General features: G+C 49.2%; 1 pseudogene across 1 annotated transcript; it reads left to right on the top strand.

The window, feature by feature from the left end:
* Positions 1 to 1,208: 1,208 nt before the first annotated feature.
* Positions 1,209 to 21,527, top strand: LOC309361283 (inositol polyphosphate 5-phosphatase OCRL-like; annotated as a pseudogene). Its single transcript has 13 exons — positions 1,209 to 1,305; positions 1,388 to 1,582; positions 6,647 to 6,829; positions 7,548 to 7,647; positions 7,766 to 8,016; positions 11,398 to 11,451; positions 13,286 to 13,389; positions 14,800 to 14,934; positions 15,434 to 15,544; positions 16,011 to 16,176; positions 16,990 to 17,198; positions 17,578 to 17,601; positions 21,412 to 21,527. The product of its transcript is annotated as an inositol polyphosphate 5-phosphatase OCRL-like (transcript).
* The last annotated feature ends 891 nt before the right edge of the window (positions 21,528 to 22,418 follow it).

Below are 22,418 nucleotides of genomic sequence, written 5' to 3'. Positions count from 1 at the left end.
AGGCAGGAACATTTTCCTGCAGTTAAGTATTTTCTAAGTTCCTTTCCCGAAACTTCCCCAAACGGTTCTGAAGCCTGTTACAGGAAAGTCCGAGGGCTCTCTTGGACAAATGAAGACACCGACCAGAGCAATTCAGAGCAAAACAGCAGCCAGTAGGCTCGGTCTTTATTCAAGAAAAGACTGTCGCGACAGGACTCCCACCGCCCACGAGGTGAAGCAAGATGGAAGCCCCGAACAAAGGGAGACCCTAACTTTTATTAGTTGCTAATCCCCTATGCTACACCCCCAGAATTACATCACATTTACATCATGATTACATTAATATTAGGAGGAGTCGAGGAGGGGCTACACAGGTAATCTGAGTGACCTGACACCTGGTCGGAGCCTCCTCTCCCCTCCCCATATGAGTTATTTACAAGAACAAAAGAGAAGGGCGAAGTTTCCTGCCCCCTGAGGGGAATCCGGTCAGAGTCCTTTTGTGCGAGTCCGCATGGAATACACTAAAGGGTGCAGTTTATTGTGTCCTTGATAGCCTTCTGTCTGAGCCCATCATGATGGCTATCAAGGTAGTCACGTCCGCTGAGAAGGGCCGCTGACTACGTGACCGCTCGGTCAAGGGATTATGGCTGCCCCACATCAGGTCACCCCCCTTTGATAGTCCTTGTAATATGTAGCAAAATAAAAGTGGTCCGGTGAAAATCCGATGTACGGCTGATTTTTGGTGAATTTATAAAGAATATTGTCCTTGAAGTTCAAAGTACTTTCGCCTTTCGGAAGTTACTTGCTACATTTTGATTACATCAGTCACGGTCAATTAAACTCGGAAACATTGTATCGAGAGCTGTCAAAAGGTGAGGAAAAGGCGCTTGCAGCCTGCAGTACCAGCGTGGCCGCCGCAAGGGGCGCTGTTCGGCAATGTTGATTGGCTGAGGCGGCCGCCGTTTGACCTAAAGTTCAGGCGGCCGGTCTACTCACAATAAAGATAGGGCGATGCGGAGCGCTGTAGAGAAGAGCTGTCAGACTAGCGCTTCCTTATTTACGGAAGGCTGTTAAGAGATGGCCCTCTAAAGGGACATCTCTGGGGTCAGGGAGGGGAGCTGCGTGCATGTGTGAGTGTGGTGCTTGTGCGTTACACGTGTTAATGGAGGGGGGGGGTGATTTCCGGCGACAAGCCTCTCTAACCTCAGAAGTCTTTTCCTCTCTCGGGAATTCTGGGATTCGAGGATAACTTCATGGAGAAGGAAAGAAACCTGCAGAATCAGCAAATGGGGAGCCTCCACCCCCACCGCTGCCACCAAGCAGGCTGTAAGTTGCCTTAGAGGTGTACTGTGCCCTCCCGCCTCCTTGCTTTGAAGGACTACTTGAGTTGTGTTCTCATCTCCCTGAGGCGTATCCGTGACAAGGAGAGCATGAGCAAGAAGCAACCCCAATGACCCACACTATGCGCCAGCTCTTTGTGCCTTCCACACATCCGCAGTCCGGACAGAGAGAGGGACTCATCCAGCACGTCCTCGCCAAGAGAGAGAAGGAATATGTCAACACCCAGAATTTCAGCTCAGATCATGCCAAAGTGCAAAGACCAGTGGAACCACCACAGCATAAGAGGCCTGAGAGAGGCTTCCGGGACACGGCTGCTGCTGCTGCTGCTTGCGTGAGTGTTGGGAGGACCACTCCCTCTCCTGCCAACTCCATCCGGCCTAGGGGGCGGGGCCTGCACTACCACTACAGTTTAGAGCAGCTACCAGCAGCAATGGACACAATGGTTTTAAATGTTTTAATCGCTTTTAATTTGCAGCACTTTAAATGGTGGTTGTTTTTTTTTATAATATTATATTATTTCATTACTTTATTTTTGCTTGGGGTGGGATAAGCATTTAGTCAGGGCTATTGTTTCTTGCTTTGTTTTGTTTTGTTCTGTTCTGTTTTGTTTTATTATTATTATTATTCTGTTAAATTATTATATAGTTTGTATTTTGCCTTTTAAGGGGAAGGGTCATGGCTGCCTGGGAGTGGGCCTCAGCCAATAGATTGGGTGGGGCAGGTTCCACAGGGGGAGATGTATTGGGACACCCGATCTCAGTGATCACGGGCAGGAGGAGGAATTATGCTAAGACCAGACCATGTCATTACCGAGGAGGCAGGTTTAGTCGTTGTTTGAGGACTATCCCTGCCTCCAGGTCTGGTCCTGACCGGAAGGATACAGTAATCAGCAAGGGAAACCCACATGACCTGAAGGTGTTGCTGTGCAATGCCAGGTCAATGATGAATAAAACCACTGCCATCCACGACCTGATTGTGGATGGAGGATTTGATCTGGCATGTGTGACAGAGACCTGGTTGGATGAAGCAGATGGGCCTGTCCTTGCCGCTGCTTGCCCACCAGGTTTCTCTTACGCACAGCAACCCAGGTCATGTGGGCGGGGGGGGGGGGGGTGTTGCAGTGATTTTTAGGAAGTCATTAGTCTGCACCAGGCGTCCTATTGGGAAGACCCAGTTTTCTGAGTGCATGTTCTGGAAGTTGGGCAATAGGGGCAGTACAGGATTCCTACTGGTGTACCGACCTCCCCGCTGCACCAAGGATTCCCTGCCCGAGCTGCTTCAGGTCGTGGCGGATATGCTCCTGGAGACACCTAGCTTGGTTGTCCTGGGGGATTTTAACATCCATGCCGACACGACCTTACAAGGGGCCGCTCGGGACTTCGTGGAAAGCATGGCCTCCATGGGGCTGTCCCTGAATAAGTCTGGCCCAACTCATAGCCACGGACATGCCTTAGACTTGGTGTTTACCTCTACGGATGTTGGTGATCTGACATTAACTAAAAGCGAAACAAAAGAAGTGCCATGGTCAGATCACTTCCTGGTGCAACTGGACTTCTCCGCAACCCTTCCCCTACGCAGGGAGGTGGGACCGATTCGGATGGTCCGCCCCCGCCACTTAAGGGATCCAATTGGCTTCCAGAGAGTGGTAGGGGATGCTTTATCCCAAGTTGATGGCCTTTCAGCTGATTCCCTGGTGGCACGCTGGAATGCGGAGTTAACCAGGGCTATTGACTGTCTGGCTCCGAAGCACCCTCTCCGATTGCATGGAGCCCGGACAGCCCCGTGGTTTTCCCCGGAGCTGAGGGTGATGAAACAATCGTTGAGACGGCTAGAGCGCCAGTGGCGGAAAACTCATTCTGAATCAGACCGGACACGGGTTAGAGCTCAACGTCGAGCCTACCAAGTGGCAATGGCGACGGCGAAGAGGGCCTTCTTCGCCGCCTCCATTGCATCTGCAGAAAACAGCAGCAGGAGACTTTTTCAGGTGGTTCGCAATCTATCAGAACCACCTGTACCACCGGGGCCTGGTAGGGACCCCAAGACCTCCTGCAATGCTTTTGCAAAGTTTTTTGCGAATAAAATCGCTCAGATTCAGAAGGAGCTAGACTCCACCGTGGGAGCAGGGCCAGGGCGGGAGAGTGCTAGAGTTCTGTCTGGTCCTGTTACATGGGATCAATTCCAATCTGTTACCTCCGAGGATGTGGACAGGCTGCTTGGACGAGTGAAACCGACCACCTGTCTCCCTGATCCTTGCCCATCCTGGCTGATAAAAGCGAGCCGGGAAGGGCTGGGCGATGGGCTCTGCGGGGTGGTGAATGGCCAACTATCGCCCAGTCTCAAATCTGCCATTCTTGGGCAAGGTGATTGAGCGGGTGGTTGCTGAACAACTCCAAGCACGCCTGGAGGAAACGGACCATTTGGATCCCTTCCAATCGGGATTCAGGCCTCACCATGGGACTGAAACTGCCTTGGTCGCGCTGGTTGATGATCTCCGGCGGGCTAGGGACAAAGGTGAGAGCTGTTTCCTAGTTCTGCTGGATCTCTCAGCGGCCTTTGACACCATCGACCATAACATCCTTCTGGACCGTCTAGAGGGGCTGGGAGCTGGGGGCACTGTCATACCGTGGTTCCGCTCCTTCCTCCTGGGCCGTGTTCAGAAGGTGGTGGTGGGGGGTGAGTGTTCAGACCCCTGGGCTCTCACTTGTGGGGTGCCTCAGGGTTCTGTCCTCTCCCCCATGCTTTTTAATATCTATATGAAGCCGCTGGGAGAGATCATCAGGGGGTTTGGACTGGGTGTTCATCAGTATGCAGATGACACCCAGCTCTACCTCTCCTTTAAATCAGAACCAGTGAAGGCGGTGAAGGTCCTGTGTGAGTGCCTGGAGGCGGTTGGAGGTTGGATGGCGGCTAACAGATTGAGGTTGAATCCTGACAAGACAGAAGTACTGTTTTGGGGGGACAGGAGGCGGGCAGGTGTGGAGGATTCCCTGGTCCTGAATGGGGTAACTGTGCCCCTGAAGGACCAGGTGCGAAGCCTGGGAGTCATTTTGGACTCACAGCTGTCCATGGAGGCGCAGATTAACTCTGTGTCCAGGGCAGCTGTCTACCAGCTCCAACTGGTACGCAGGCTAAGACCCTCCCTGCCCGCGGACTGTCTCATCAGAGTGGTGCATGCTCTAGTTATCTCCCGCTTGGACTACTGCAACGCGCTCTACGTGGGGCTACCTTTGAAGGTGACCCGGAAACTGCAATTAATCCAGAATGCGGCAGCTAGACTGGTGACTGGGAGTGGCCACCGGGACCACATAACACCGATTCTGAGAGATCTGCATTGGCTCCCAGTACGTTTCCGAGCACGATTCAAAGTGTTGGTGCTGACCTTTAAAGCCCTAAACGGCCTCGGTCCTGTATACCTGAAGGAGCGTCTCCACCCCCATCGTTCAGCCCGGACACTGAGATCCAGCGCCGAGGGCCTTCTGGCGGTTCCCTCATTGCGAGAAGTGAGGCTACAGGGAACCAGACAGAGGGCCTTCTCGGTAGTGGCGCCCGCCCTGTGGAACGCCCTCCCATCAGATGTCAAAGAGATAAAGAATTACCTGACGTTCAGAAGACATCTTAAGGCAGCCCTGTTCAGGGAAGTTTTTAATATGTAATGCTGTACTGTTTTTAACACTGATTGGGAGCCGCCCAGAGTGGCTGGGGAAACTCAGCCAGATGGGCGGGGTATAAATAATAAATTATTATTATTATTATTATTATTATTATTATTATTATTATTATAACCTGTATCAGAGTTGGGGCTGGAGAAAGCGACATCTACATGACAGCTTTATTGTTGGGTGCCAGGCAAAGTCTGTCCTGTTCACTCAGGCCACATGGGTGGGTAATTGAAAGTATTAGTTGTGGTGGGCAATTTCCCTTGGTGCCACATACTGAACCGTGGCTTCATATTATGAGCAGGACGGCAGCCTCTCCTCCAGGTTTGCACACCTCTCCCCCACCCCAAGCCTATTGGGAAGCTTCCACTTGGATTTTAAATTAACCACAGTTTGGTGTGTCCAGATCCTAAGGTGGTTCATTTGACCAGCTTTGTAAACCCACGATTGGAAATGGGCTTGTTTCAAGGAGCCATGGTTCAAATGAAGCGGTTTGTGCAGCTTCAGACATTGTGACAAGATGCAGTTAATCCAAAACTGAAGCAAAACCTTTGGAACTCCTCCTAAAAGCTGTGCTGGAGGAAAGGGAGGTGTGACACCCCCCCCCCAACACTTGGTGTGGGTCATCCTTATAATGCTAAGCTTACTACTTCAAACAAAGTTTTTGAGTTTTTGCTTTGGTTATTTCCTCGTACTGTTAGTAGTAAGGTAAAGTTAAAGGGACCCCTGACCATTAGGTCCAGTCGTGACCGACTCTGGGGTTGCGGCGCTCATCTCGCTTTACTGGCCGAGGGAGCTGGTGTGCAGCTTCTGGGTCATGTGGCCAGCAGGACTAAGCCGCTTCTGGTGAACCAGAGCAGCACACGGAAATGCCGTTTACCTTCCCGCCGGAGCGGCACCTATTGATCTACTTGCACTTGGACGTGCTTTTGAACTGCTAGGTTGGCAGGAGCAGGGACCGAGCAACGGAAGCTCACCCCGTCACGGAGATTCGAACCGCCGGCCTTCTGATCTGCAAGTGCTAGGCTCTGTGGTTTAACCCACAGCGCCACCCGTGTCCCACTGTTAGTAGTACCCAGTGGCCATTTGTTTTTCATGTCTCCTTTTATGATATGTTTATCAGTATGTGGTTAGCAGCTTCAGATGCTACTGTTTTACAGAGGCTGTTTAGCTTGCTCTTTTTACCCCTTTACTAGACAGGCTGTATTTCTGTGCTGTTTTCAGAGTCGGGAATGCCCATTCCTTCATGGCCAGCATGGAAACACAGAAGGCTAGCCTTTTAGGAGGTTTGCAAAGAGGACAAGGGTGTTACGGGGTAATCTTCTAGCAAACAAGCTTGGCACAACAGATCTGAGAGGTGGTTTTCTGCTCCCGGAAAGCCAGCCTGGAAACCAGGTTGCCAGGTGAAGGAAGAATGGAGAGATCAACCAACTCACTTGCCTTCAAAGAATTTCTGGTTGCCTGTGGCTACTGGGATAGTGCTTAGATATCAGGCTGGCTGACACATCTTAAAAAATACAAGGGAAAAGCTTTTTTTCTTTCATTAGCAAAGCTCCTTTGGGGCCCCGAATAGCTAAGCTGAGGAAGAAGTGGCTGGTATTACTTGTTTGTTCTTGGTCCTGATCTTGCCTGCCCTTGCACACTCCTGTTGTCTTTGCATATTTGACCAGCACGTCTGTTCCGATTGGAGTCCTATTCCTGCACTTCCACATCCTTCTCTTTGGCACTTGGGCATTCGGTTCCAGGAGCTGGACCTGAGCACAGAGGCTTTCTTCTACTTGGACTCGACAAAGGAGCAAGAGTGGCTGACAGCTGTGGAAAAGGCTTTGCGTTCCAAATCCAAGTACAAGAAAGTAAGTCCAACCCCACCCATTTCTTCAGCAGCCAGACAGCTGTCAGGAGCTGGAGTGAGGAGGAGGAGGAGGAGGAGGAGGTCAGCAAGAAAAAACACCTGGTGTCAGTGGTGTTTTATTCAAAAGAAGCCCACATTCTTTATTCAAAGAAACCCAAACCGTGCAGGCCTCGTGATCACAGAAACCTTTCCCAACAGGTCTTGCCCCAGTGAGGTAGTTGTGAAGGCTGAAGGTTGCTACCCACCCACCACTCTCTGAAGTCTCCTCCTCCCCCTGGTCCTTCCCAAGCATCCTGAGACTCTGACACCTTGCCTGTCTTTGCTCCCTCCTCTTAATTTCTCTGTGTTCTGGGAGACCAGCAGGGAGGGGAGCTGATCGCAGCAGGATGGGGAGACCCCCTGGCTTCTTCAGCAGCCTGCCTGATCTCTGCCTCTTGACCCCCGCCTCCAGCCTCCACTTCTGCCTCGGATTCTGGGCTGCTGTTTGCCACAGAATCTTCCTGCCCTCCTGCCTCTTCAGTTTCCAACACCTCCTCTTGCTCACAGTCTGCTCCCTCTTCTCCCTCGGACGACCCCCCACCAGTTCCCTGGCTCTGAGCCTTCTTCCCTTGGGGGATCCCCAGTTGGTGCCACCTGCCACTCCTATCTGCATCCAGCCGGCCCAGGACAGCAAGCAATGAACAGAGCTGGTAGACATCCCAGTACCTTGCATCTTCTAGGTGCAGCTGGTGCTCATCTTTGTCAGGAAGGACCAGCTCAGCCGCATCAAGGAAGTGATGAGGGAGACAGTGGCCACAGGCATCATGGGGAAGATGGGGAGTAGACCCTGACAGCGGAATTCCCTACGTCGATCTTTCTGTCTGTCTGTCTGTCTGTCTGTCTGTTTTTCTAATCTCTGCCAACCAGTTCCCCCTCTTTCCTGCTTGCTCACTAACAGCCATCTTTGCTCCGCCCCTGCAGGGTAACAAGGGGTGTGTGGCCGTGAGGCTTGTCTGCAACAATACCAGCTTCTGCATGGTCAATTCCCACCTTGCTGCCCACGTGGAAGACTTCGGGCGCCGAAACCAGGATTACAAGGATATCGGTGCCCAGATGAGCTTCCTGCCCCCTGACCAGGGTCTGCCGCAGCTGACAATCATGAAACACGAGTGCGTTTCGAGGGCTTGGAGGGAGAGAGCCTTGGCTGATGTAACTTGCTGGTCTCCGCTATCTGGAGAAGCAAATTGAGTCACGTTTCTGTAACTTTCCTGCCTGTGTGTAGCTCAGGGTAGGCAGCATTTGTTGTTGTTTAGTCGTTTAGTCGTGTCCGCCTCTTCGTGACCCCCTGGACCAGAGCACGCCAGGCCCTCCTGTCTTCCACTGCCTCCCGCAGTTTGGTCAAACTCATGCTGGTAGCTTCGAGAACACTGTCCCACCATCTCGTCCTCTGTCGTCCCCTTCTCCTTGTGCCCTCCATCTTTCCCAACATCAGAGTCTTTTCTCTTTTTTAAAGAAATAATTATTAAAGTTTTACAAAAACATAAGTACAAAAATACATGAAAAAATAAAAATAAAAATACAACATACAAAAGACAAAAGACAAAAAGAAAATAAGAAAAAATAAAAACAAATCTGTTTTTTTATAACTTTAAACTCATTTGCTTGTTTCCTTGACCTCCTCTCACCTCCCCTTTTTGTATCCCCTTTACATAATCAAATCAGCAAATCCTTACCCTCATTCATTGTCTTATCTCTATATCTTAACATATTATAACTCTTTATTTCCAACCATTATCAATTCATTTTTGCATATTCTTAATAACTTTGTTGCTAATGCCACTTATTTTCAATCCAACATCATTTTAACATTCGTTAATTTTACAGTGTTTCTGCAAATAGTCTTTAAATTTCTTCCAGTCTTCTTCCACCAACTCTTCTCCCAGGTCTCGTATTCTGCCAGTCATTTCCGCCAATTCCATATAGTCCATCACCTTCATCTGCCACTCTTCCAGGGTGGGTAAATCTTGTGTCTTCCAATACTTTGCAATAAGTATTCTTGCTGCTGTTGTTGCATACATGAAAAAAGCTCTATCCTTCTTTGGCACCAATTGGCCGACTATGCCCAGGAGGAAGGCCTCTGGTTTCTTCAGGAAGGTATATTTAAATACCTTTTTCATTTCATTATAGATCATCTCCCAGAAGGCCTTAATCTTTGGGCACGTCCACCAAAGGTGAAAGAATGTACCTTCATTTTCTTTACATTTCCAACATTTATTGTCGGGCAAATGATATATTTTTGCAAGCTTGACTGGTGTCATGTACCACCTGTATATCATTTTCATAATATTCTCTCTCAATGCATTACATGCCATGCCATAAATTTCATACCGGTGGTCCACAATTGTTCCCAGTCAGCAAACATAATGTTATGACCAATGTCTTGTGCCCATTTAATCATAGCAGATTTAACCATTTCATCCTGCGTATTCCATTTTAACAGCAAGTTATACATTCTTGAAAGTATCTTAGTTTTGGGATCTAACAGTTCTGTTTCCAATTTTGATTTTTCCACCTGGAAGCCATTTTTTTTGTCCAAATTATAGGCCTCTCTTATTTGGTAATAATGAAGCCAGTCTCGCACTTTATCTTTTAATTTCTCAAAACTCTGCAATTTCAATTTGTCTCCTTCTTGTTCCAATATTTCCCAATATTGCGGCCATTTGGCCTCCATATTGAGTTTTTTCTGAGCCTTTGCTTCCATTGGTGACAACCACCTTGGGGTTTTATTTTCCAGTAAGTCTTTGTATCTTATCCAGACATTAAACAATGCTTTCCTGACAATATGGTTTTTAAATGCTTTATGTGCTTTAACCTTGTCGTACCACAAATATGCATGCCACCCAAAAACATTGTTGAAACCTTCTAAGTCCAAAATGTCTGTGTTCTCAAGAAGCAGCCAATCTCTCAACCAGCAGAATGCTGCTGATTCATAGTAAAGTTTAAGGTCTGGCAGGGCAAATCCACCTCTTTCCTTTGCGTCAGTTAGTATTTTAAATTTTATTCTGGGCTTCTTGCCCTGCCAGACAAATCTAGAAATGTCTTTCTGCCACTTCTTGAAACAGTCCATCTTGTCCAGAATTTGCAATGACTGAAACAAAAATAACATTTTTGGCAATACATTCATCCATCAGAGTCTTTTCCAGGGAGTCTTCTCTTCTCATAGAATCATAGAGTTGGAAGAGACCACAAGGGCCATCGAGTCCAACCCCCTGCCAAGCAGGAAAGACCATCAGAGCACTCCTGACATATGGTTGTCAAGCCTCTGCTTAAAGACCTCCAAAGAAGGAGACTCCACCACACTCCTTGGCAGCAAATTCCACTGTCGAACAGCTCTTACTGTCAGGAAGTTCTTCCTAATGTTTAGGTGGAATCTTCTTTCTTGTAGTTTGGATCCATTGGCCACTCATGAGGTGGCCAAAGTCTTGGAGCCTCAGCTTCAGGATCTGTCCTTCCAGTGAGCACTCAGGGCTGATTTCCTTCAGAATGGAGAGGTTTGATCTTCTTGCAGTCCTTGGGACTCTCAAGAGTCTCCTCCGGCACCAGAATTCAAAAGCATCAATTCTTCGGTGATCAGCCTTCTTTATGGCAGGCAGCATTGTGCTCTCCAAATGTTGATTGACCAAAATTCCCATAATTGCTAAGAATTGGCCTTGCTGACGGGCTCATGAGAGTTCCACTTCAGCAACACCAGGAGGGTGCAGTGTCGGCGATCCCTGCTGCTGCAGCTGCACCACTAAGGTTTCTACTAGAGCAGCCAGGAGAGAGCAACATAAACCGAGTGGCAGAGATGTATTAGATGAGATTATAGCAAATGTGGGCAACTTCTCCAGTGATCGGGGTGGGAGTTGCAGTTTGTTAAGGGCAGTAACGCGAAAGCAGAGCGGCCATTTTGCATGGAGAAGGTTCCCGGCTCAGTCACCAGTGTGTGCAGCTAGGGCTGGGCATGATCTCTGCCTGAAAGCTGCTGCCAGTCCATGTAGTCCGTCCTGAGCTTGATGGGTCAATGGTCTGCCTCAATATAAGGTCGCTTCCCATGTTCCTGTGTACTACAGCAGGGTTTGGAGGGCCACAAGCGCCCTGCCCATGAATTCAAGAACCAGGGGAAATTCTAAAAGTCTTTGCTGAAAGGACATCAAAGCAGGGGCCAGGTGAACCTCTTTGGGAGATTATTCTGAAAGGTCGGGTGCCATGACTGAAAAGGCCCTGCCATGCTTGAAAGAGCAGGAGTTCCCTGGGAAAGGGATTCTAGTCAGTGGAGAGGCAGTGCAAACATAAGTGGGCCTTCTTCTGGTACCCTTTCCCCAAACCTTGAAACACTTGAAAGGCCAAATGGGATGCTCTGAATTGGGCCTGGAAGCAGTTCAAGAGCCAGTCTAGTTCACAGAGCACTAGCCTAATATGATCATACTGCCCAATCCTAGTTATCAGTCTTACTACATATTGCAGGAAGTGGCAGCAGGCTGCCTCCCGACCCCCGACCCCCGACCCCGTGAGCTAGCCTGTAGCTGTGGTTGCTTTGCTTTTTTCCAGCATTGTCATCTGATCACTAAAAATGAGCTTCAGAGACTTCTGACCTACGACCAGGTGAGAGACATCTTTGTGTTATATGTGGTGGTTTAGGATATTGCCCTGTTTATTTCCTTTGTCTGGGATACCCCAGCCTAGGCTAGAGAAACCACTTTCAGGCAGTTAGGAGCAAAGTGTAGCTATAACATAGGATGACTGCGACTTCTACAAATGCTTTTTAAGGTTGCCGGTTTGTGCAACCTGAATTAGAAGCAAGTCCCAATTAAGTTGGAGGGTTGCCTTGGAATAAGTAGGACTGCTCTGCCGTTTCCCAGTTAGAGGGCTTTCCTAGCTCAGCACACGCTCCAGATGTTGTTGGACTCCCATCAGCCCCAGCATAGCTGCTGTCCAGCAATATCGAAAGGTCTAAGGTTTCCTGCTCTAGGTTTTGCATCTGTCTGGAAAATCTGCGTTGCTCACATGTTCTTATCAGCAGAGACTTCCATTAAGTCCAATTAAATTGCTGGTGCTTTTTGTTTTACATTTTTCTCTCCAAGGTTTGTGTGTTCATCATGTTGACGACCTTTCTCCCACTTGGCATAAGGAGCATTGGTATTTTGTGTTGAAACAGGCCTGATTGCTGCACCTTACGGTGGATTTAAACTCTGTGAGCGTAGTCGTGCCTTAGCCCTTTGAGAAGGATGCTGCAAGGAAGGCAAGGGGGGGACTTCCAACATATGCAAAACCATCATAAAACATTAAAAACTTCCCTAAAGGCTGTATAGTTACTTATCTCCTTGACATCTGACGGGAGGGTGTCCCACAGGGCAGGTGCCACTACTCAGAAGGCCCTCTGCCTGGTTCCCTGTAACTTCGCTTCTCACAGTGAGGAAAAGGCCAGAAGGCCCTCGGTGCTGGACCCTGATGCCTGGGCTGAACAATGGGGATGGAGACACTCTTTCAGGGCTGAGGCCATTTAGGGCTTTAAAGGTTGGCGCCAACACTGAGAATTGTGCTCAGAAACGTCCTGGGAGCCAACGTAGGATGCAAAAGGGTGGTTTTGCAGTTGCTCTTAGTGTCGGGGGTGTATTCTGGTGGTTGTTAACAGTTTGTATGGATTATTGGTACATATAAGATTGTCTATTGGAGGTATAGCTAACCTGTGGTCTGCCGGATGTTACTGAGCTGCAGTTCCTGTTGGCTCCAGCCATCATGGCCAGTAATCAGGGATGATGGGAATTGTAGTTCTGCAGCATTGTGAGGGCCACGTGTCTGCTACTCCTGAGTTAGAGGATTTTCCTGTCGTGTGATGCAGCAAAGTAATTTAAGATGACATGGGGCAAAAATGCACAAGCATCCTGTACCTTTAAGAATTGGGTATAAGATAGGATCTCAGCAGGTATACCCCTTTTTTGCACTTGGCTAACCTACTAGTAGGGACGCGGGTGGCGCTGTGGGTTAAACCACAGAGCCTAGGGCTTGCCGATCAGAAGGTCAGCGGTTCGAATCCCCGCGACGGGGTGAGCTCCCCTTGCTCTGTCCCTGCTCCTGCCAACCTAGCAGTTTGAAAGCACGTCCAAGTGCAAGTAGATCAATAGGTACCGCTCTGGCGGGAAGGTAAACGCTGTTTCTGTGTGCTGTTCTGGTTCACCAGAAGCGGCTTAGTCATGCTGGCCACATGACCCGGAAGCTGTACGCCGGCTCCCTCGGCCAATAACGCGAGATGAGCGCCGCAACCCCAGAGTCGGTCACGACTGGACCTAATGGTCAGGGGTCCCTTTACCTTTACCTTTAACCTACTAGTACTTCACCTTGGTCTTCCAGCACAACAGTGGCTGTTAATAGACTCCATTGTCAGGCAACAGGGGGTCTTCTGCTTCTCTGCTGATAAGCGATTTCTTTTTGGCTTTAGCTAAACATTCAGCGTACCCAAAAGACAGCTTTTGCTGATTTCACAGAGGGAGAGATCAAGTTCATCCCGACGTACAAATTCGACTCTAAAACAGATCCTGCTTGATAGTTGAGCCTTTGTAAGTAAGTCCTCTCAATCATTCTTCTGCAAGGCTTGTTTGTTTTTCCTAGTCTGCTGAGATGCTAGTAGTGTCCTGCCTTTCCATCCTCCTGAGCAGGCTAGTAAAACATATATTTTAAACATGGCTTTCTGCTAAGCAAGCTGTTGGAGGAGGGCTAGAGTTGAGGGCTGGACGGACTTCCTTTCCTCTGCAGCCAGAATGGACACCAAGCCACGGAGGAAGAGAGAGATCCAGCTCTCCTTCACCTGCTCACTTTGCTTGCATGGAATTCCCGGTTGCCAAAGGCTGCTAGGCGAGTTGTGAAATGCAAGGCTGTGATATGTTGTCTTCCTCAAGCCATCCCTGCTCAAAGTCTCTGGAAATGTTTTGGCTCCTTTTCCACAAGCAGCCTTTCCCCCACATTTGTCCTGATAATCAGCATCCTGTTTCATGGCGTGTTTAAGCAGAGAATCCTGTTTGTGTCAAGGAAGTCTGGGAATGAGACTTGGTGCTCTCTCAAGATGAGTCTGCCAGGGCATAAGAGCATGAGAGCAGCCCTGCTGGATCAGGCCATTGGTCCATCTGGCCCAGCATCCTGTTCTCACATTGGCCAATGAGATGCCTCTCGGGCAGCCCACAAACAGGACCTGGGTGCAACAGCACGCTCCCCTCCTCCAAGCCATACTGCTTCTCTTGGTGGAGTATGTTCTCTGGCCATTATGGCTAGTAGCCATTGAGCCTCACCATCCAGGATGTGGCATATTCTTGTGGTTCTTGACAACTGTCAGAAGCCACCTAGGCCTGCTAGTTTCATTGCTCTTGCTGTGGTAATGGGGAAATCAAAAGGACAGGCGGAACATGTAGTGACGAAGCCGGAAAACGGCAGGCTCCTTTGGGCAGCATTTCAGGTGCCAGAAAGGGTCTTTTGGATCACTGAAAAAATAGTGTCTGAACAAGAATAACGGGGCCCCTTGCTTTGGGGAAGGATCATCATTTGGTGGTGTGCCATATGCTTTGTATGCAGAGTCTCAAGTTGAAAGGCACCTCCACCTGAAAAAGGATTGGGCCACAGAGAGCTGCTGCCAGCCAGAGGAGACTTAATTAATGAATTGTGGGGTTGGAAGGGATCACGAGGGTCATCTCGTCCAATCCCTTGCAATGTAGGAATCCAAACTGGGGGAGGTCAGAAAATCATTCTGACCTGGTAGAAGGCAGCTTTTGATTTCCTGACAACTCTCTCCATGAGGCAAAATGCCTGCACACCTGCAAGGTCCGCCCCTTCAGAAGTTGGACTCCCAAGCCCCATCATCTCCAGCTCTTGACCGTGGTCAAGATCACAGGCCGTGTGTGGAGCCAAAGTTTGACTGTGTGAGCCTTGTGTGTTGCCTCAGCCAGTCCAACTGTCTCCTTGCAGTGGGAAGTGCCGTGTGCCAGCATGGTGTGAGCCAATCCTCTGGCGAGGAGGCAGCGTGAATCAGCTCAGCTACCGAAGCCACATGGAATTGAAAAGGAGCGACCACAAGCCCGCCAGCTCCCTCTTCCTCACAGGGTAACACCTGCCCTGGCCAGGGCTATCGTCTATTCAGGCTTTTTAGTTGCCTGCTATGTGGCACCTCCTCGAATCTGGGCAGGCCCTGACCAACAACCAGGCCCCTTTCCACAGAGCTCCTCCTTGGCCAATGACTTCCGGTGCAAGGAGTGGGCAGGTTTTGGCTCTGTTAAATCCCTAGGCTTCCATTCTCCACTGTTCTGAGTACACGCTGCTCCTGCAGGCATGGCAGACCACATGGGCTGAACTGTATACCTTAACCGTTGGCACCATTCATGCAATGGAGCTTCTGTGGTACTTGGCTTGGAGCATTGGGCTTCAGCCCATTGGCTCTGGAAGTCACAGCCGCTGCCATCCTGGGGAAGCTCTCAGAGTTACAGTACTTGCCTCTTTCAGGGCTGGGAACAGGGGGTGCATCAGGCCTTATTGCTCTTAACTCATGCCCCCCCTTTTTAGTCCATAGCCCCAACAAATGTGCTCTGCCCCCCCCCCCCGATAGGTGAAGGTTGTGGATGACCGACGGTACCGGAAAGTGATTGAGGATATTGTTCAGTTGATGGACAGGATGGAGAACGAATTCCTTCCCTCCCTGGAGGGAGGTAAGGACGAATAGGATCCTCTCCAACCCCTTAAAGAGGGTTTGCTGCAAAAAGACCAGGGGGGAAAGAAGGCCTTGGCCCATCTAGCTCAGTCTTGAGCGGTTCCCCAGGATTTCCGGGGGATCTCTCCCAGCCCTACCTGAAGATGCTGGGGATAGAACCTGGGACCTTTGCATGCAAGGCAGATGCCCTTCCACTGAGCGGCAGCCTCTTCCTCTTCCTCGCAGGCAAAGACTCCAGGGGTCGCCAGCGTGGTGCCCTCCAGATGCTGGACTACAACTCCCATCATCCCCAGCCAACATGGCCAGTGGCAAGTGCAGCAATATCTGGAGAGCCCCACGTGGACCTGTTGCATGTGCAGTCCCCTAAATGAGAGGCCGGGGCCAAGGACAAACTTCCCCCTGGAGCATGTTTCCTTGCCTCTGCTGAAGGCAAACACTCTCTTTCCTCCCCCCCCCCCCCCGTTTTGCTCTGCAGTTTCCGTTTGAGAATGTGAAGTTCTGGCAGCTGCAGAAGGAGAGGTTCCAGATCACAAACAACGGGCAGGTCACCCTCCACTTCTCCTTTATCCCCCAGCTCAGTGACAGCCAGTATTGGAAGCCATGGCTTCGCGCTGAGCCCTGCGAGGGATACTTGGAGCCCTGCGCGTCTCTCTCTGGAATCAGAGAACTGTAGAGTTGGAAAGGGACCCCAAGGCTCATCTAGGGAAGGCCTTCCTTTTCCCCTCCTCTTCCCAACCCTCCTCCCTCAAACCTTGGGAGTTTGGTAGAGCAGGGGAGGCTTAACATTTGTGGGCTGCATTGCCCCATGCTCAAGCCTCCAAGGGCCACACGTCAAAGCAGCTGAGCCCAAAGTGTAAAAGTGTGTGTGACCAGCTTTAAACAAAGACACACAGACAAATGAATTGAAGCCAAGCAATGCTGGAGGGTCCCCAAACACCTTTTGGCATCGCAGGGAACCAGTGAGAGCAGTCCGTCCAAAAATTACTTTTTTAAAAAAATAATCGTATTTTTATGTTGTGGAGGCACAAAAATATCTTGGGGAACATATAGAACTAGCCAAACCTTTAAAAACTCAATGAAATGTAAACTAAAAAAGAAAGTTACATTGGGGGCGCAAAAATCCTTTCCCTTTTGATATTCTTTTGTTAGGATCACTTTCTCTCACCCCCCAGTATCCTGTCACCATCTTCTGTGCAGCTGCTGCTTTGGAGGACTAGAGAGGAAAGTGGGGTGGGGGTGGGAACTGAGTCGCTTCTTCTCCTAATTCTTGAAGTTAAGGTTTGCCCCATACACCTGTGAGAACAGGATGCTGTACTAGATGGGCCGTTGGCCTGATCCAGCAGCCTCCTATTGTGTCCTTCTGTTCAATTCTTCACCGTCTTCACTTTTAATTTACAGACAAGGCAACTTGGCTGTGCCCAAGAGTGTATCTACCTGACCTCCTCCCGTTTTAGGTGAGACGGTGGACATTTCCCTGGATGTGTACGTCAGCAAGGAAGAGAAGATTGAGGCTATCTTTGTCCTTCACCTTGACCCTGGCAAGGACTATTTCCTCACCATCGGTGGGAGCTACCTACCAAGCTGCTTCGGGACCTCCTTGGAAGCCTTGTGCTGGATGAGGCAGCCGCTTGGCGGAGTTCCCGTCACCAGACTTATTGACCTGGTAGGGAAAGGGGTTGATTTACCTGGCAGGTTCATGTGCTGGATGTCTACCCTTCCCACTCTGCTTGCCTGCTTGGAAAACAGCTGCTCTTCCACTCAGCAATGTGGGGGCTGGGGGTCCTCCGCTGCATTCAGCTTCAGCTTCTGTAGCTCTGCATCCGCTTCCTGTGTGCTGTTCATGCCCTTTGTTTGCCTTGACTGAGTCATCCCAGGTTCTGGTCCTCCCACCTGCCCTTTCGCAGGGCCACTGAACCGTGTGCATTTCCCTGCCATCTGCCCAGATTCTGTTCAGCCAATGGGCTGTTTCTTTCTCTTCTCAGGGCCTGTGCCATTAACACCCTTGGTTGTCTGTTGCTCTTGCCTTCCTCCTCTGATCTCAGGGAGAAGACGGCTTCCTAGAAAAGGTAACAGTTGGTTTGCTATCCTCTAGATGTTCTTGTAGCGGGCTCAAAGCAGGTTTACACGGGGGTTGCGTTCCGAGGTGCCGTGCATTTAAATGAAATTGCGTATATTGGGGGCAGCATTGGAAAAGCCTGCAAACACCCTCTAAACTCCCGGAAGCCCTTTTGAAAGGCCTTTTGAAAACCAGCAGCCTCCCTGCAAAACTCCTTGCTCCAACTCTCCACAGGTCTGAAAGGTCGGTGCCAAAGCTCCTGGGAGGGAGTCGAGATGCTGTTTCCATGCCACTTTGCCGCTTTTGTGCTTTTGGGGGGGGGACATTTTTGCCCCCTCCAGTGCCCCTTCCAGCTCTGCGGCAGTGTGCATGTGCCTCGAAGGCACGTAAATGGAGTTGCCCTTGTCAACGATCAGCAGCTGCTCCATGCAGTGGCAGCTGGTCCCTTAGGGCAAACCAGGCACTACCCCACCAACCGGACTTTCCTCTCAGGTACCCGCACCTGCCTGCCTTCTGACTCAAATCCAGTCCAGGTGGTGGCTCTAGCTCTCTGCTTTGGTCTCTCCCCTAGTCTCAACGTGGCCCTTGTAGAACTCGGCAGAGGAGAACGGAGACGAAACCAGAATTTGCCATCGCTGCTTGACTCTGGGTCCGCTTGCGATTGGCAGCACGGGAGGCAGAAAGCCCAGTCTCATGATGCAGGCGCCAGCCCCCTCTGGCCCCAAGAGCCAGTTTTCTCCTTGTCTCTGTGCTCAGCAACTGCTGCACAGGCTGTGCCACTCTGGCTTACTCTCACCACCTGAGCACTGGCATTTGGGAAGCGGTAGTGGCTGCTTTGGGGTGGCTCAGGGAAATGTCACTCCTCTCGAAATCAGATCAACTTGGGTGTATTATCCTAGCCACAAGGAGACCGTGGTGACTGTCAATTTGGACAGCTGTAGACATTTAGAATCATGGAGGATATGTTGATCAGTGGCTCCGGTCAGGGCTATTTCTTGCCACTATTATCACAAACCACATGCTTTTGATTACCAGTTTCTGGGGAACATGATGGACAGAGTGCTCTTGTCCCCGTGTCCCTATGGACTCCCAAGGGCATGTGGTTGGCCATTGTGGGAACAGAATGCTGATCTAACCCAGCAAGGCTCCTGTGTTCTTTAGCATGCACCAGCTACTCTTGCACTAAGACTCTGATACAGCATGTGTCATTCCCCACACCAATACTCTCTCTCTCTCTCTCTCTCTCTCTCTCTCTCTCTCTCTCTCTCCAGGGGCGGGGAGTATTGGCGGGGGGGGGGAGGGGGGATGAACTGGGTCCTAATCAACAGCTGCCCTGGGGATGAGGGGATCAAATTCTCCATCCTTGCCAACTCCTTTTGTAGCACCTCTGCTTGTGGTTAACGCTTAGCTGGAATGAAATATTCAACGCAGCAATAGAGAAATTAAAATATTAATTTATTTGTCAGACAAATAAATGAGAGGCTCAGTGGTATATGGTTACCAAGCTCTGGCCTGGCCTCCTGCCATCCTGGCCAGCACTTATATTCCCTTAATCCAGCCCCCTTTGCTCCTCCTGTGGCTGCCTCTGTCCAATCAGCCTGGTTGAAATTCCTATTGGCTGTTTGGTAGAACCAATCACAAAAGATACACCCACAAAAGATACACCCATTTCCTTGCCCTTATAAGGGAGACAAAGAGCTATATATATGACAAATAAGTAATAATATATCTTACATGGAATCTTAATTACCAGCTCACCTCTTGCCCTCCTTGCCCTATTGCCTTCTAAAACAAATGTTTAATCTTACATTTTTATGTTCAACAGATGTCAAGGATCTTGAGTTCACATCAACATTGAAAGATTTCCTTCATTTAAGGTTTCTAAACAAATGCCTGACAACTATATATCAAGAGTGCTTGGATGGCGTCTTCTGTCTGGCAGGGGGGCTAGGCTGGTGGCTGACTTAATTTCAGGATAAATACAACTCTTACAACCATATGAAATAAGAATCTAGCATTCCTTAAATCCTTTGCATAATTACATTTAAGCCAATATATTTAAGCTATTATATTTCATACATTATCATAGGTAGCCTCTTAAAAGAATAAAGCTTCTCAAAGTAAAAAGGAAGGAACTCAGTAAAAAAACAGCTTTTAAAAAGAAACCTCTTCAGTTTACACCTCCCCCTTTCACCCCCCTTTCCAGCCTAAAAATAAAGTAGAAAGAAGCTTCTTCTCCAGCCAAGCCAGTTGCCTTTTCCCAACATTTATTGCCCTTTTTAACTCTCTCAGTTTAAGAAAGAAACAGCTTTAGAAAAGACTTTTCAAAAATGCTCTCTTTTCTGTCAGCTAAATGTTTTAAAAGATTTCCCAAAAAATACTCTCATTCTTCCAGCCAAGTCAGTTGTCTTTTTCACTGCTCTTGGCCTTTCAACCTTAGGAAGAAGATATGGCTCATTTTACTGGGAGGCACATTGGTATTATTTTACTATTTACTCATTCCTAATTGTGTTTTCTCAGCCTGCAAGGGCAGCATATGTAATTTCCCCTTTTTATGACTTTGAGAATTGTTTTTCTACTATAAATCAATGGGGCCCTCTTGTCTTAGGAGAAAAGCCAAGGTTTTTTCTCTGCCTGGCATGAAACATTTGAAAATCCTTTTTTTAAAGCTCATTTTTAAATACAAGCAAGCCTTAATAAAATATATAAGCTTTGATAAAAATGCAGGCTTATCATTAGATGCCTCACTTTCAGTGATGGGCTGCTTGCCACTGCTGTGCTCCTAAAGCTCTCTTGCTCCCCCCTCCTCTCTTTCTCTTTCTCTTGAATGTGGTAGCTTGAGATAGAAATAACCACCCTGAACATTCCTGGAGAGGAAGATGGGAAGGAGGCCGGAGGCATTGTTCACCAGCTGCTGTGTGCTGCATTGCCCAGACAAAGTCGTGGGCTGGGGCTCCAGCTGTTGCTCAGTTTCTACCCCTGCTTCTGCAACGTGCTCTAGACAAGGGGTGGTGAACATGTGACCCCCTCATCTCATCATGCTGGCTGGGGCTGCAGCCCATCAACCTATGAAGGCCCATCCATGTTCTGTTGCTGTTTTTGTTACTTATTTCCTGCCCTTCACCCTAAGGTCCCAGGGCAGGTTCCAACAATTTAAATAAAATGTTAGCCAAACCTCATGTCCACAGCTGCATATTCAGTAAGCTTTTGGGTGAACTGCACATCCGGAGTGGGAGGATTACTAGCTGCATATTAATAGGGGGAGGGGGAGCTTGGATTTGGGGTGCGAGCAATTAGTTTTTTGTTTCCCCACTTGAGATGCTTGCTGTGGCTAGGGCCGGGCGATATATTTTCAAATCAGCTTGAAGTCTAGATAGTGAGACTGGTTTCATAATTTCTGACCTGGCAATATATTGCGAATCATGATGTGTGTGTGTGTACTATGCAAAAAACACCATGTGGGGGGAAACTGTGAAGCCAGACAATGCTTCTTTAGATTCCTGCAGCCCCTGTGGACTCTGCCGGTTCAGCTTTCCCCTGCCCTCCTGCAGGGGGCAGCCGAAATCACAATGCGGGGGAAACCGTGAAGCCAGCCAATGCCTCTACATAGCTCCATCTTATTTCAGACATCGTGATATATTGGTGTATTGCAATGTTTAGCTAGTGATATATCACCGTGTTGAAAGTCAGCTATCACCCAGCCCTAGTTCTGGCCTCAGAGGGCAAGAGTTGTCCACCCAGCTGGAGCAAGGAAAGAATGCATACTGGCACACATTCTGTCAGGCTCTCATGCCAGTCCCCCTTGTCATTGGACCTCCAGGAGAAGCAGTTTCTGGATATCGTACCCCAGGATGGTGATGACTCCACTGAGCGGCCAAGGAGATCTGGCTTTTGGTGGACCACCTCTTCAAGAATGCCTGCCACCAGGTGAGCTGAGGGGGAGGGTACCATTGAAAGGATGGGTGTGGGCTGGAATCCAGTACCAGTTTTGGGGTGTGCAGGTTCCAAACGTCCCAATTGATTTATATCTTAGCTACCGACTCGCTCTTACGAGCTCCTGCTGTGAGTATAGTGGCACCTTGGTGGAGCGCAGCGGGTGGGACATCCAGCATACGGTCTTCCTTAGAGCGGCTCAGAAGAACCCAAGTGTTCCCAACCATTGTCTGTCTATCCCTAGCAAAGCGGCTCTCTGAGACTCGCCACTAGAAGACGCGGGGAATGATTTGACTCTCCCATTGCCCCAAATCAGGAGAAGGGTAGTAGGAATGCTACTGTGGAAAGCAGGCGGGATACAATTCTCAGCCCTTGTGCCAGCTCTCTTGGTGAGGGGCTTCTCTCCATTGTGGCATTCCTCGACCTCACGTTATGCACCCCAGGGCTGGATTGTTCTTCATGCTATCCAGGATGTACCTCATCCCATTTGGAATGGCCCTTGAGAAAGGATGGTCTGCCTATAGTCAGCAGCTTACCACCTTGTTGTTTGTTAAACACCTGAATAAAAAGCATGCTTAAAATAAAACAGGAAAGATGAAATTTTGCTGGCTTCTTGAGAAAAGAATAATGCCTCATTATTTGTATCTGCTTTTAAATGTTGTTTCTCTTCTCTTTGTAATGAGTTTTACTGGGTCTGGGGTCATTTTAAGTTGCTTACCTTCACTAAAATATATAAATCTACTCGACTGGAAACTTTTATTATCCAAATTCAAACCCACTTTTCTTTCTTGGAATGTCCTCCATGGAAATGAGATGAGCAACTGGATAGCAAAATTCCTGGAGTGGGGAGGAGGGTTCAGTGTTCTAATAGATTAGATATGGACAGTCCTTCAG

Source organism: Podarcis melisellensis, assembly GCF_964234715.1.
Source record: "Podarcis melisellensis genome assembly, chromosome: W".
Classification (NCBI taxonomy): Eukaryota; Metazoa; Chordata; class Lepidosauria; order Squamata; family Lacertidae; genus Podarcis; species Podarcis melisellensis.
This window is presented reverse-complemented; position numbering and strand designations above follow the sequence as displayed.